This window comes from Stegostoma tigrinum, chromosome 7 (assembly GCF_030684315.1).
Source record: "Stegostoma tigrinum isolate sSteTig4 chromosome 7, sSteTig4.hap1, whole genome shotgun sequence".
Taxonomy (NCBI): domain Eukaryota; kingdom Metazoa; phylum Chordata; class Chondrichthyes; order Orectolobiformes; family Stegostomatidae; genus Stegostoma; species Stegostoma tigrinum.
In genome coordinates this window covers 18,982,877-18,999,633 of record NC_081360.1, presented here as the reverse complement: position 1 = coordinate 18,999,633, position 16,757 = coordinate 18,982,877, and the positions used below count along the sequence as shown (strand labels likewise).

Below are 16,757 nucleotides of genomic sequence, written 5' to 3'. Positions count from 1 at the left end.
CCAATACTTGCAAGTTAAATAGTGTGCAGACGTCTATCAAACAGCAATGAAAACGTGATCAAATTCAATGATTGCTTTAAACACAGAAACAGCGCTAAGATCCTTGATTTAGATAAGATGACTTCAATGGAATGAAATGGGCTAATTATAATAAACTGGAAAAACCTGCTAATGGGAATGGCATTAAGAGCAGGTGATCGAGAAGAAACACAATACAGAAACAATTTATAACAGAGGAGTTCCACTTCTCAACACAGACAATAAACAAAACTAAAAAGAAAAGGTTTTTAAAAATGTAAATCATAGACTCTGATGCAATGGAAAGCTACCAAGAGTGACAAAACACACAGTATGAGCCAATAACATGTATGAAAGGATACTTGAAAGGCATATGAAATCAACAGATTGGAAGCCATACAATCCCCCCTTGAAAACTAATGGTGATGTCATTAGTGAAAAATGGCAACTACAGCCATGCTGGATGATTACTGGGTGCATTTACAGTAGAGAAAAAGTTCAGCATGCCAGACCTCCCAAGAAAAATTAATGAAAAATGGACAGAAGTTTAACACTAATGCAAGTAAGATAATAATGAAGAAATTAATGCCAAAATATCTAGTTTCACAGAACAAGATGGTTGTTACCTCAGGGTTAAATGGAGACAAGAACACTAACTTGGGCAGTTACAATCCATCAAAATTCTCTTGCTGGACGAAGTATTCCTTTAATTGGGCATGTCACTCAATCATTTAGAAAGATGACAGAAGGAAACCAAGACACCAGATTAGTTAGTCTAAGATGAATTGCCAGAAATTTTAAGCTTATAATTAAAAATGGAGGTGACTGAATATATTAAGTATTCAGCTCAAATTTTAAGGTCTGGACAGAACTTTAGAATGTTATGAAGTGTTGTTTATTGATGGATAGGGGAACGAGAAGGATGTTATCTATGTGAACTTGCCCAAAAGCTTTTGGAGAATTATATTGGATTCAAAATGTTAACATGCTGTTTCGCTTCACAGATGTTGCCAGACTTGCTAAGGTTCTTGGGCACTGTCTTTATTTGATAAGATCAACAGATCATTACATAATGAAGCAGCTCAGGAATTGAAAAAGGTAAATTATGTCTTGGTTAGGAAATTGACTGAGCAAAAAGCAGACAGAACAGGAACAACTGACAAGAACTAAATCATGGGACATGTTTAGTGCTGTAGAGAACAGTGTCTCTTCAGACCTCAACTACTCATGGTATTCCTTAATTACATGTTTAGAAAGCCATACTTTCAAATCTGCCAATTACACAATTAAACTGTACTGTAAATGGAGGATATACAAGCATTAAATTACAGAAATTAATATTGAATGATTAGGTGAACGTGCAAAATTGTGAAATGTGGCAAATGTAATTTTAATCCACTTGTAAACAACTGAAAAAAATCAGAACAGTTTAAATGGTGAAAAGTTGGAAACAACGGAGGTCATTGATAGTTGGAGTGCAAGTATATAGATCACAGAAAAGTCATGAACAGGTGCATGGAACTGTCAGAAATCTAATGGTGATGTTGTCAGTGAAAATATATTTTATCTATGGGAAGTTATACAAAGTCTGTTTGAGTGCACCTGGAGTACACTCAGCAGTTCTTGGTACAAATACTCTGCTTTTCTCTCAACAGATGCTGCTAGACCTGCTAGGTTTGTCCAACACGGCTTTTCATTCAGATTTTCAGCATTTTAGTTTTAGTTTAGTTTTAGGAAGAACATATTGGCTTTAAAAGGAAGCAGGGCACAGATTTGTCAGAATCAGGGTTGAAATTAAGAGGAAACATTAATTCCATTACACTCAATTCCCTAAAAATTCCCTTTGATTGAAGCCTTCAAAATGTTAAAGGAGGAACAGATTGGGTGCACTGGAAAAACCTTTTATTTTTTGGATGTTCACAGTCGGGTTGCTGGGCGGGGTGGAATCTGTGTATAAGTCATATTTCAGAATTGAAATTATGAAATACTTCAATAGATGGCAGAAGTTTGGAATTTTTCCACAATACTTATGACGCAGAATTATTACTTTTAGAACAGAAATTGATAGATTTGTGTTACCCAAAAGGGAGACTGAGTGGTAATGTTACTGGATCTGAGGCTCAAGCTCATGTTCTGGGAACACAGGATAAATTATCAGCAAGGTAGATGGTGGAATTTAATAAATCTGATTTATGAAGTGGGACTCAGGAATTAGTGGCCACGAAACAAATTAATCTAAAACGTAATGCACTGATCACTTTAAAAGGAAGGAAATCTGCTGCCCTTACCCATTCTGGCCGACAAGTGACTCCAGATCCTCAGCAAAGTTAATGACTCTTAAATACACTAAGGCAATTAGTTCAAGGATAGTTGGCAATGGATAACAAATGTTGGCCCTGTCAGCCAAACTCACATCCAATAAAAGAATAATAAATTTAAAAAAGAGATGTGGTATTAGGCAAAGAAAAAGGAGTCACGCTATATCAGGTCAACAACAATTGCATTAAATGGCGGAACACACCAAAGGATAAATGGCCAATACTGGTCCTTTGCATAGGTTTCCACTACGTAACTCACTAATGGCAGTGGAATTACTGCTTTCTAACAGTTCTCAATTGCCAACTGAATTTTTCTCCGTTCACTACTGGCATTCCAGTGCAATCCTGAAGGAGCATTTCATAGCCAGAGATGTCAGATCAAGGCCCTGGTCACCCCCTCTGGTGGATGGAGAAAATCCCACAGCACTGATTTCGTACAAACCAAAAATATTCATTGTTGTGTTTAGAAAGCATAAAACCAAAAAAAACCCAAAGTATTTGCTAAGAGATTGATGTGGTAAGATTCAGACTTCAGTACAAAATAACTTTACCATTCCAAAACAATGTAAATCAATCCTAATAGACTTTTTAAAATAGTGGAGTTATGTACAAATAAAGACTAGAGTGATTTATAATCTAAAGCCAACTCATTACACCAACTTTTATTCCACACCCATTAAACCAGCATCTAAAACTCAAGTCAGATACTCAAAACATTGAAAGATTACCCACTTGATCACAGTATTACTCTGAACGCAATACAAACCAGACACAAACTCATCACACTAGTTTACTTGAAGGCATGCACTTCTCCATAAATCCCTCTTCAGAGGGACCTAGTGCTTATATGGACCATTACCCTGAACTTTATCCACCGAAACCTCATGGGTTAACGTGCCACTTCAAAAGAGGTAATCAGAGAAGTTCTCCTTTTTGCCTGACCAATATAGTTATGCTTCAAGCTACAATATTAAAATAGATTGATTCAGCCTGTTTTCCATCACTCTGCATACAGTGAATACCACATTTCTTGCTTCACAAAAACAATTATTGCCTATTACAACTTAGGGGCATCCTGAGGTGGTGATGACAGCCTCATTGCAAAAAGTCTAAGTCTTTTACTCAGGTATTTTATGAGAGTCTGTAAACCCTGTGTCATCTTTCAAGGTTGCTACCTACATTGTTAAACCTTTGTACAAATTGGCCAGAAACTTGGCATCAACTTTGTGATAACTCTTGTATTCCTTCCAGGGTTTGGGTGCCTCCTTTATGCTTCAAATCAAGAGAAGCGATCTTCACGTAGCTTTACCATACTTTATTTACATAATATAACATATCCTTAACCTAGTTAAAGATCAAGGTGTGCACTTGAACGCTGCATGCACATTGCTGGACACAGTATGAAAGTTGCTACGTGGGTTTCCTCAGTGCTCTGGCATCTTCCCACAGTCCCCAGAGATGTGCGAATTAGGTGAATTAGTCATGAGAAATTGCCCATGTCCAGGAATGTGTAGGTTAGTTGGTTTAGCGATGGGAAATGAAGGGTTACAGGGATAGAGTGGATTTGGGGGCAGGGAATGGGTCTGCATGGGAAGGTCTTCGGTAGGCTGGCGCAGACTTGATGGGCCAAATGGCCTGTTTCCACACTACTGGGATTCTATGGGTCTATGAAGTACAGAATGGACAACGGAATAGCAATGGCTTTGGACTGCCTTCCCACTAGTTAGAAGTATATTCATGTATGCCTAAGATAAAGTATAGTTTCTTGACTGAACTCTTCATTCATAAAATACAGCCAAGTTAAAGAATGGAGAATTTTCTAATTCAAGTCACATTCCCCAGTCCAAGCAAACACTCAACTACATTCAGCATTCTTTCATGTTGAACACCAAATGGAAAAGTAGAGGGTGTGGAAAGGGCACACAACATACTCTGGGTAGAGGACTTCCAACACTTCACCAGATTGGCTTGGTACTTTCAGTACTAAAATCGAAATGGCAGTCCTAAAGAATACTGCTGCTGGTGAAGGTCTTCGTCAGCTGGTGAGGAAACCAAACTGGAAAACCCTACTTGACCTTATTCTCACTAACCTATCAATCGCAGATAGATCCGTTCATAACCACATTCATGGAAGGATTCATCTCACAATTCTTATGGAGACTAAGGCCCAGTCTTCACATTGACAAAAATCTATCGCCTTGTACAGCACCAGCAATATGTTAAACACGATTGAATTTGAACAGATCTAGTAAATTATAACTGGGCACTGTGGGCCATCAGCAACAGAACTGTAATCAAACTAGGTTACCTCATGGCCCAGCATATCCTCTGTCCCAAGCCATCAAACCAGGGATTCAACCCAGATTCAAATGAGGAGTGGAGTGTACACCATGAACACCAGAAAAACCTATACAGGGATTAACAATTTGGTAAAGATACAAAGGATTCATGCATGCCAAACAACAGAAACAAGCCTGAGAAAGACAAAGCTAAGCCATTTCACAACCAACAAATTAGATTCAAGCTCTACAGTTCTTCCACGTCCAAAACTGAATGTTGGTGGACAATTACAGAACACAAGATGAACCCGGCATCTCAGTTTAAAAATCAAGGTTGAAGTACTTACAACTATTTGCAACCAGAAGTACTCAGTGGATAATCCATACTGGTCTCCTTCTAAAGGTTCCCCAAAATAAACTACCTGCAACCGATTTAAGGGACACTAATAACAGCGGAGGGCATAGAGTACTGCAAAAGCCATGGGCCCTGACAACATTCTGGTAGAAGTACTAAAAACTCATGCTCCACAAGTACCCATGCCCTTGCTAAGCTGTTCCAATACAGGCATCCTTCCTGCAATGTAGAAAGTTGTTCAGATTTTGTCCTGTCTACAAAAGCAGAAGTTCAACCAGGCCAATTATTACTTAGTAGTCCACACTCAGTAATTCGGAAATGGAATGGTAAGATGGAAGGAGGAGTGGTCGGCAAGCTATCAAGCAGGACACGTTCAGCAATAACCTGCTCACTGATGCTCAGTTTGCATTCCACATAGTTCTCAACCGTGGACAAAAAGGTGAACTCCTGAGGTCAGACAAGAATGAGGAATCTTGGCATCAAGGCAGCATTTGACCAAGGACGACAGCAAGGAGACCTGGAAAACACTATATAATGGAATCTGGGGAGAAACACTTCTAGCACAGTCGATGATTGAGATTGTTTGTGGTCAATTTTCAGTCCCAGGACGTCAATGCAGGAGTTTCTCAGCATTGTAGCCTCAGCCCAAGGTCAGAAGTAGGGGCTCTTCAATGATGACTGCATAAATTAATCACAGTGGTGACAGCATCAACGTGGTTCCTGAAATCAATGGTGAGCTCCAGGGGAATGGCAGCAGTGAGTGAGCAGTGATTTGTGACTTCGGAAACAGAAGCCACTTACCTAATGAAGATAAGGCTTAAGATACGAATGGCTTCCCTTTCTTCTTGGCCTTGCCACTTGCATTTTTGTTTTATTTTTAAAATTTTGTATCTGACTGGATTGTTTTGATATCTAAGATGTTTCTGTTAATTCTTGTTTTTCTATCCAGTATGGCACCAGAGAATGATATTTTGTACACTTTTCACTGTACTCAAGTACGCATGACAAGAAAACCTAATTCTAAATTCTAAAACATTCACCACTGCTAACAATTCATCAGATACGGCAGTCTCTATCTAGATGCAGCAAAATCTACAAGACATCCAAGCTTACTTGATGACTGGCTGGACACATTTGCACTTGTGCCATACATTCTTCTGGCGATTATTGTTGTAACTGTGTAGCCTCCCCTCACCCCCAGGTTACCAACTGACCCGACACAATTGGACTAAGCATATAAATTCTGAGGCTATAAAAGCAGGTGAGGTGCTAGAAATTCCAAAGTGAGTAACTTAACTCCTGACCAGACAAGTCAGGAGTTGGATGAAATATTGCTAACAAACATGAATTAATGCAACTAAAATAGTCAAGATGCTGGACACCATTCAGGACAGAGCAATCCGTTTAGATGGCACCCTATGCATCTCTGAACACAACTTGTTTCACCACTGACAGGAGCAATATCTACCACTCAGAAGATGCAAGCCAGCCACTCACCATGTGCGTTTTGGCAGCCCTTTCTAAACCCAAAGACGTCTACCATTTAGAAGGAAAGCATCAGCAAATGCATGGAAGCACCATTACTACCACTTTTCTCCAAGACACTCAGCATTTTGACTCAACTATATTACTGTTCCTTCACCACACTGATGTAACTTTACAGCTAACAGCACAGTGAGTGCATCTACCTGCCGTAAAAGGTCAGTAGTTCATGGCAGCAGCTCATCACCATCTTCGCAATGATAATTAGCAATAGACAATAAATTCTGGGCGAGCCATTGATACCCATATCCTGTGAATAAATATTCAAGAAAATGGACTTAAAGTTAATTGCATCAGGCTGCAGGAAACACATTTACATCTTTGACAATTTCCATTTAGCTTTATCTGCTCTGATGGATGCTAAGTTATGAAACATAGAATATTTCAGCAATCATTTCAGAGAATTTTTAAATATAAAGTGCAATACAATCTTACATAATTGAATATGTAAATCACAAAATATGGTCAGGCATAAAATTCGAACAGTAGATCATGATGACTACCTTATATTCACACTCTTCACATTCACGTACATTATCCTTTGAAAATGACTTGTGATGTATTGCTCTCAGTTGCTGATTCTGAAAACAATGTAGAGAAATGAAATTAAATACTTCAAAGTATGCAAGTCAGAATTGCCATATATAGTGAAAGTTAACAACAGGAAAATATACTATGAATCTTACATTGCACCTTGCATCTGGTGGAGAATGCTACACATTTTAAAATCATTATGCTGCCAAAGTTTTTTGCATAACAATGCTGAAATTTACCTCTAAGTGTTTGACAAAAAAAAACTTCAGAATTGTCACAGCTGTTTAAAAAAGTTAACTCGTTTGAGATCTTTCGAAGTAAGAGATCGCTGTAGCTTAGAGAATTCAAAAACTCTCCAATGTTAAGAATAAACTCTGTACAATTTACAAAAGAATACTGTAGAATGAGGGTTTGTTAAGATAAATTTAGATAGGGTGAATCGAGACAACTTTTGACATTCCTAGAGAAAATTTAGTTGAGTTCCATCTAGGTTTCCCCACCTCATGAACCCTAAGTCAAAAGACCATGGCAAATGTTACACATCTGAAAAAATGAACACAGTAGACACTCCCATTCCTTGGTCTTCACACTGTTTTTGCTTTCTAAGCCGGTAAATTAGCACAAGTTGATACAAATGTGTGATCAAACAATACATTTGCAACAACAGAACACCTTCAACATTACAAAACACTGCAATGCTGGGTACAGACATTACAAAATGACATGGAACTACACAAGGAGATATTTGGGTAAATGCTCAAAAGCACGACCAGAAGAGCTGTGACTTACTGCCCTTAATGTCGAGGCTGCACCTGATAGTGTGACATCAAGGAGACCTATGAAAACTGGATTCAAATGATAGGCAGTGTCAAAAGGGCATAAAAGGAAGATGGTTGTGTTTGTTGGAGGTCAGTCATTTCAGCTCCAAGACATCTCTACAGGAGTTCAAACTGGCACCCTTGGCCCAACATCTACAGCTGATTCAATGACTTTCCCTCAATCAGAATGACAGAAAAAGGGACGTTCACTGATGACATCCAAATCAGCATCATTTGGAGTTCCACACTCTGCAGCAGTCCTTGCCCAAATGCTGAAAAAAAACCTGTAACCTTTGCAACTCACACGAGTTGGACAATGGTATCACAATAACTAAATTCCCCAATATCACCATCCTGGGCTTACCGTATACATACTGCACTACAAGAACAGGTCAGATGTGCAGATCTTGCAAGAATAACTCTCATTCTGACTGCCCAAAGCCTGTCCTGGATGAATGCTGCTCCAAACAGCAACAGAAACTCTCGACCATTCCATTTGAGAGCGCCCTGAAAACACCAAATGCAGATCACGGCATCCATGGAGAGACAGCAAGTGAACATTGAGTCTAGATGATTTTCATCACAGCTGAACTTGAAATGTTAGCTTGCTCTCTCTCCATGGATGTTGTTTGATGCACTGTGATCACCAGCATGTTGTTTTCAGTACAGATTCCAGCATATGTAGTAATTGTCTCCTCAGTTGCAAGAGCCCACTTGATTAGCATTACAACCAAACATTCATTCCTACCATCACCTACATTCTTTAGCAATAATGATGTTCCACTGACACGTGCTGCCGAAATTCTGAGACATAGATGTCACCTTCCAAACCCACAACAATGACCATCATTGAGGGCAATGGCAGAAGGATACATGGAAACATTATCTGCAAAATTTCCCTCAAATCTGCATACGCTGCAAAATATATTTTGCCATTCCTTCAGGGTTGCTGGGCCAAAATTCTGCAGCTCCTTCCCCAGCAGCACTGAATGTAATTATTCAAGGTAACAGTTCACCACCACTTTTGCCTGGCCAGCAAAACCCTCATGAATCTCTAAGCACAGACATCAAGGGGTATCTTAAAAAGGAGGAAAGAGATGAGGCAGCAAGGCTTGGAGCTGAAGGCACATCTATCAAGACAGGAACAACTAAAATCAGAGATACTCAAGAACCAGAAATAGGAAATACAGATAATCGGTGGGTTATAGAACATAGAACATTACAGCACAGTACAGGCCCTTCAGCCCTCGATGTTGTGCCGACCTGTCATACCGATCTGAAGCCCATCTAACCTACACTATTCCATGTACTTCCATATGCTTGTCCAATGATGACTTAATGTACTTGAAGTTGGCGAATCTACTACCGTTGCAGGCAAAGCGTTCCATTCCCTTACTATTCTCTGAGTAAAGAAACTACCTCTGACATCTGTCCTATATCTTTCACCCCTCAATTTAAAGCTATGCCCCCTCGTGCTCAAAGTCACCATCCTAGGGTCTCCCTATCCACCCTATCTAACCCTCTGATTATTTTGTGTGTTTCAATTAAGTCACCTCTCAACCTTCTTCTCTCTAACGAAAACAGCCTCAAGTCCCTCAGCCTTTCCTCGTAAGACCTTCCCTCCATACCAGGTGAGGCGAGGCACGGCTCAACGGTCTATAAACTGAGGCACGGCTCAACTGGGTTATTGGGTTGGAAGTCTGAGCTTGAATAAATACTAATGTTATTGCTAAGGAGTGATGTAAAATGAATGCAGTCCAGCAGCATGTTACTTAGTGTTTATTTACAGCTGATTGATTACATAAAAATGCTATTCACTTCTGCCCCATATTTGCATGACATTTATTGCTGAATTTGATTCTCTACAACCAATACTATTATGGCTATAAATTAAAAACAAAGCCTATTTAAAATCAATATGATTAGAAACTTCAGAATTTACGGCATAAATCCAAGTATGGTGGGCATTTGCTATATTGATGATGTTTATTATGGATCTAAAAATGTGTTGCATTATTCATTATTCATGCCCAACTTTCAAAAGCTTACTCAAATTGTGAAAAGTAAAATCACTTATTTCATTGCAGAGGGGAATAAAGCCAAAAATTACCATATCAAAAATGCTTATATCTACACAAGTGTTAATGAGATGAATTTATCAAAGACTTTAGCTCTGCACATATCTGGTAATGTTCAAATACCTCACACTGATGATGCAAAAGCCTTACACACCCTATGATTACTCCCTCATTACACAGTATCTCAAAAATCACTCCTTCAATGTACTAATGCAATAATATTGTCTTGAAGATTATATGCCTCATTTTCTTTCTCTGCATTTTATTGAAATAATAGTTCCTGTTCTTTCCTGAACACCTATCCTCATTACTCCTGGCAACTTTAGTATTTTAGTGCTGTCTAGTCATTATTCCCTAATTACTTAGTTATCCTCTACTACATAAAATTTGCAGTGCTTTACTTGTGAATTCAAAAATAACTACATTACTCCTCTTGCTTGTTCAATGGAAATTAGACACAGCTAGTTGAAGGTAAATACAGGTAATGCATTTGGTGTCGCTGCATTGATTTCAATGCACAAAACAGGACAGCCTGCAGCAAAAATGCAGCATGTGCCTCTCAGAAAAGTAATCACCATTGTATTCCAGGTTTGCCAGGAAGATGCTTCAGTAGGAGTAATGTTGCAATGTAATGGACAAAGACTCAATTGCCTATGATTGTAAGCTCACTGCCAAAACAATTCTGCTGCTGTTTATGCTTTAACATGAATTCAAAAATATATTTATAGGGATACTAGGGACATATGGAGGAGTTGGTTTACATCCTAAAACCACATTAGCATTCAAAAATAAACCCTCAAAATTGTTTAACAAACAGGATGAATCTTATGCAATTTACATGCCAGCTTCATTTTTTTTCCCTTTTTGAAGAGGCTATTATTTGGAACCATGCTGACAAACCAAATAAATCAACTTTAATCACTACACTTGCCCAATTCAACCTGGCATCCCTGTCAATTTAAGAAGTTCATGCAAGCTTTAAATCTGTACATTGTGATGTACAGTATGCACACAGGGGGTGCCCAAGGGTATATGGTGCATACATACATTTAAATCAGGTCCAGCAGCTAGAAGTATTACACGATGTCTATTTTGTTTGGATGCCAAACAGAAACAGTACCTATTTATTGAAAAAGTAAATTGTAAGAAAACCCAAACAAAAAGAAAGTCAAATTTAATTAACTGGTACAAACAGACAAAAAAGAAAGTAGACAAGGAACTGTACACAATTTCAATGAACCAAGTTGAGACATAGCGGCAGGTTTGACTTTAAACAGATCGTTTCAATGCTTATGAAAAGCAACTTATCCCTGAGCTTTTGATCAAATCAAGTGTTTCCAATGCACCAAACATTGCCAGACTGAAATAGTGCATCAAAACAGATTACGTTTCCATGAAAACTTCTTTTCCACTTACACCAATCAACCCCTGAACCCCCTACACTGAACCCCTGGCCCTACAGAACACAATTTTTTCAACCTCTGACTTCAGGCTTTAGAGTCAGAGTCATATAGCATGGAAATAGACCGCTCAGTCCAATCAGTCCATGCCAACCATAGTGCCAAACCAAACTGGTTTCACTTGCCTGCACTTGGCTCATATCCCTCCAAACATTTTGGGTAGTTATCTAAATCTCTTTTAAACCATGTAACTCGTACCTGCATCCACCAGTTCTCTGCAAGTTCATGCCACACAAACCACTGTAAAAACAAAATTGCCCATGTCTTTTTAAAATCTCTCTCCTCACTCATTAAAAATATGGGCCCAACTCAAAGTTCCTCACTCTAGGGGAAAGGCACCAGCGACTGACCTTATCTATACCCGCCATGTTTTCAGAAACCTCTATTTGTCAACCTTCTATGCTCCCGTGGAAAGAAGTCTCAGCCTATCCAGCCTCTCCTTTTAACTCAAACCTTCCATTCTGGAAACATCCTAGTCAACCTTTTCTGAACCATCTCCAGCTTAATAATATCTTTCCCAAAACAGGACAGTACTCCAGAAGGGGTCTCACCAACACCTATACAACCTCAGCACTACATCTGAACATCATTGCTTAAAGGTCTGAGCAATGAAGGCAAGCATCTAAACACCTTCTTAACCTCTTATGTGATGCAAACTGCAAAGAATTATATACCTGAACCCCAGGTCTTTCTATTCTACAACACTACCCAAGGCCCTACCATTAATTGTATACATTTTGCCTCTGTTCATTTTACCAAAATGCAATCTCGCATTTGTCCAAATTAAACTCCACGTGCCACCTCTCAGCCCACTGATTCAATTGATCAACATATTTTTGCAATCTTAGACAATGTTCTTCATTCTGCACTATACCATCACTTTTGGTGTCATCTACAAACTTAATAATCATCCCTCCTATTTTCTCATCCAAAATTTATACAAATGACAAACAAAAGTGGACCCAGCACCAATCCCTGTGGAACACCGCTGGTCTCAGGCCTTCAGTATGAAAAACAAACCCATACCATCATCGCCATCTGCCTTGAAGCCAATTTTGCATCCATTTGGCAAGCTCACGCTGAATCACATGATTTAACTTTACTAATTGGTCCATTATGCAGAACCTCATCAAAAGCATTAGTAAAGTCAATTACTAGTCAAGTCAACTCAACTACTGTTCTACGCTCAAATCATTAAAAAAATTCAAATCCAGTTTGAGAGACTGTTTCCCTCATACAAAATTATGCTATCCCAAAACATTTCTTGCCTCTCCAAATGCATATTAATCCTACTTTGAGGTCTACAGATCCCAGGCTTCTCATTACATCCCTTCTTAAACAAAAAGGTACAGTATTAGCCACTCTCCAGTCGTTTGGGGAGAGAGGAGGAGCAGCCTGAAAAAGTAGGTGGCATTCACCATTTTTATCATGGTCAGGAGCCTTCTTTTTATTGGTTTCAGGAAAGGGGGAGCCGCTGAGGTGCGCTTTTGCTGAGGATGCATCAACCCTCCAGGTCTTTTGAAGGGGGGGGGGGGGGGGAGGAGGGAGGGAAGAGAGAAGGGAGGGGTGTATGGCAGCGGTAAAGACAAGGTTAGAGAGAAGTCAAGTTGTAAGGAGGTGACAGCAAAGTGACAGGGAAAAGCAGCAATGTGGGGTTGGAGTCAGAGACCTGGGGTGGGAAAGACAGCTGCAAGCACAAGAAGAAGGTTGGAGGAGTGAACAGATGCAGACTGTCAAGAGAGGAATAAAAACCAAAATAACCGCAGACGCTGTAAATCAGGAACAAAAACAAAGTTGCTGGAAAAGCTCAGCGGGCAGCATCTGTGAAGGAAAAACAAAGTTAATGTTTTGAGTCCAGTGACCCTTCCTCAGAAGTCAGGAATACTCAGCTAAGTAGGAGCTAGGGAAACTTGAAACCCGAGATAATGAAGTACCTGCAAATGAATATATTACTTATAGCTCAAGTCTTTGTATTTTCAGGAGTTGTTCTGTGGGAAAGACTGCATTAAGTGTTATTTTATTGAACACTATCATTGATTTAAATTTATAAATTTATAAATTATCAAACATGAAGTCAAAAGGGAGGTAAACTGCTTGGTTAAAATACACAACCTTGTGCACCAAGGAATTGGTGCAAATGTAGGATGGAAACGTATTAGCTGGAGCTTCACTAGACTGCAGAGGCATCTGATATACTTTAGCATGTAGATGTATCTGTTTGTTGACAAGTTTTTCCAATTCTGCACCGGAGTGTGCCAATAACAATCTGTATTTAGGTTGATGTACTGGGCATGTTATTGTGTGGCTGCATCAAGTAAAGGAATTAGTATAAATGAAAACAGCTACTGAAGACCAAAATGGTAGCTTCCAAAAATCAAAAATCACCCTCAAGAGGTGCTCCCAGGAGAAAGAATATATTGTGTCCTGCTGTAGCCTCGACATTTGCAGTCCTGAGTCAAATGTTAGAATTTCCTCATCCTGAGTGTATCTGCCCTGCTAGTTAGACAGATTTGGTTAAGGAACATTGAGGATTATTGGTTTATGGGTATGAGTAGCAATGTGACTTTAAGAACATTTGCACTCTTTTGCGTCCGTTACGCAACTTTGCAGTGGCAAATTGCAACTTGTACTTGCCTGACCATGGCCTGCTTCCACAAACGTAGGGATTCTACGATTAGTTCTTTTGTTCAGATGGCGATGATGGTACAAGGTTTGTTTTTCATACTGAAGGCCTGAGACCAGCGATGTTCCACAGGGATCGGTGTTGGGTCCACTTTTGGATGGCACTGTTTTCTATGTATTATGAGCAAGTTACTAATGGGTGTGCAGGATGCAAACTTGTATACAGAATCTGTTTTATTGTGATCTCCATAGAGGCCAATTTTTAAGAAATGAATCCTGGTGACATCAAAAGAAAACCACCACTGGACAACATTTTACTTCATTTTTTACTCCTGTGATTAAACCAACTGAAATAAATCTTAATTCAAACACAAGGGCATTTCAAAGAAAGAGGTAAACTGCGCTTTAAATTGTCAATACAAAGATATGCTTCAGGTAATTACCTGCCTTATCACTTAATAAACCATGGAATTTCAGTCTTTCCATCTCAGCTTCATTTTGCAGGACTTCTCACTTTGCATCTAATCACTTTTGCCCCAAGTACTACCAGTAGTCATATTCTGCAAGTCATCCCCAGGACATTGGCACTATTGACTAGGCACAGGTCTCTCATGCTTTGCTTCTAATGTTCTTCACTGTAATGGCTCAGAATCACTGCAAACTTCGAGCGCAGTAACCAGCTCGATGGGTTCAGACAACACAATGATAACACTCTGATTTTGTCAAACAAACACAATCTATACTGCTTTCCACACTGCTCTTTGCAACTGTACACTATTATACAGTCTGCTCTATTCTTAGAGACCTGCTTCGATATCAAGATCTGTTTGGCATTCTTCAAACAAAAAAGTGCTTCATTTGGGAGGGCATCTAATTTCACCTTTAGATGAACAGAGGTCTGAGGTGTCAGACAAAAAGAGTTGCTGGCTAAACATTATTTTTGGCTTTTATTTAATTCCTTTACTGGTTACTTGTTCTTATTCATATTTTGGCAACACCAGGGGTTTCCTGGAACAATGATGTTAATGAGGAACCAAGTAACCCTCTTTCAGAATATTTTCTCGCACACTTTGGTGGCAAAGCAACACCACACATTGGAAACATTTAACAGACATGGGCAAGAACATTTAAAAGAACAAAGACAATTCTATCACACAGGAAATCTTCAATTTTTCCACACAAATAGGACTAAACATCACAGTAAGAATGAGGGAGACGTTAGCTGCTGCACTCACTTTGAAAGTGTAAATTGGTTGAAAATCATTTTGGGACGCCTTGAAATGTGCCACATAAGCTTTCCAAGCTAGCGCGCATTGGGGGGGGGGGGGGGGGGGGGGCGGGCCCTCTTGGCAGTGATAACATCCCTAACCTCTGAACCACGAGACAATGGGTTCAAGTCCCAGCAACTCCAGAAGTGTGTAACAACATTTGAGCAGGTTGATTAGAAAATACCTTATAGACTAGATGAAGGCCTTCCAATGCACACCATTTAACATTTGCTAAAATGTCTAATTAACGGACTTCAACTGAGGTCTTTAAAGAAATGTCAACTGCAAGGTTGTAGCATTAGGATAAATGGGTCTGGAATTTAGATACCACTTATTTGCCCAAAAGGCTACAGAGTCCAGGATTTATTCAATAGTCGCATATATGGCCTTTCATGGCCACTGGGTGTCTCAGGTCACATAGCAGCTAATGAAATGCTTGTTTCCTACATTGAAATAATTGCCCGTTCATAGAGGCATAACGACCAAATCATTTGTTTCTGCAATGTTGGCCGAGGGATAAATTAACTAAGTCTCTAGGGAAAACTCACCAGCTCTTTAAAAATATTGCCAAAAACTTTTTATACCCACCTCAGGACAGAGTTGGGTATGTTTAATCCAACACTGCAACAGTCCCTCAGCAATGCCTTAGAGTATTAGAATTAATTTTGTGCTCAAGTCCTGGAAGGTAACTTAAACTTATAACCTAACAGGAAGGATTGCCACCAATGTGCCATAGCTGACCCCTCAGACATCATATGGCATCAGAAAGCATAGTCAACAGGCAACTTGCTTCAGGCATAATCGATTTAGCAGAGTACAGAAATATGGAATAGGCAGTGCTCTATTGCTGCTGGAATTAAGGGATCATTGTCCTTTGAAATTTTGGTTGTTTCGGCAGTGACCGCAGCATATTAGGAAGGGTAGACTGAAAAAGGTCACAGCCTGAACAAATTTTTCTTCAAAAAGATAATCAAGCAAAAATCAGAATGATCATAAAACGAGGACACACAAGAAACAAATCTGACGTTCCAATTAAAACAAAAATGGTGTTACTGGTTGAATTATCCAAAAGATGCAAGTAAGGCGATAAGTATAACTGGTTAGCGATTAAAAAGGCATAAATATTAGTACATTAACTCAGAGTATTGTGAAGGGATGTACATGAATATGCCCAAAGAGTGGTGGAATACCACAGGTGAAAGGCAGAGTTTGGAGGAAGGGTCACTCAACCTGAAACATCAATTCCAATTTCTCTCCACAGATGTTGCCTGACCTGCTAAGCTTTTCCAGCAATTTGTTTTGTTTCTGATTTACAGCATCCCCAAGTCTTTTGGGTATATTTCTTTTGTTTTAGAAATTGTACCAGGTAAGCCTCCATTCTGTGCCGGATGAGTCAGAGAGGATCTTGAGAGAATTCAAAAGATTTCCAAAAGACATCTTATTCTTTTCTACACTTTCACCCAGC

The 16,757-nt window shown here is 39.3% G+C and overlaps 1 long non-coding RNA gene across 1 annotated transcript in view; it reads right to left on the bottom strand.

The window, feature by feature from the left end:
* Positions 1-16,757, bottom strand: part of LOC132209843 (uncharacterized) — a 76,744-nt gene that overhangs the window by 21,447 nt on the left and 38,540 nt on the right. The window contains exon 2 of the long non-coding RNA XR_009445985.1: positions 7,016-7,093. This is a non-coding gene — a long non-coding RNA (uncharacterized LOC132209843). The remainder of the gene's footprint in view (positions 1-7,015; positions 7,094-16,757) is intronic.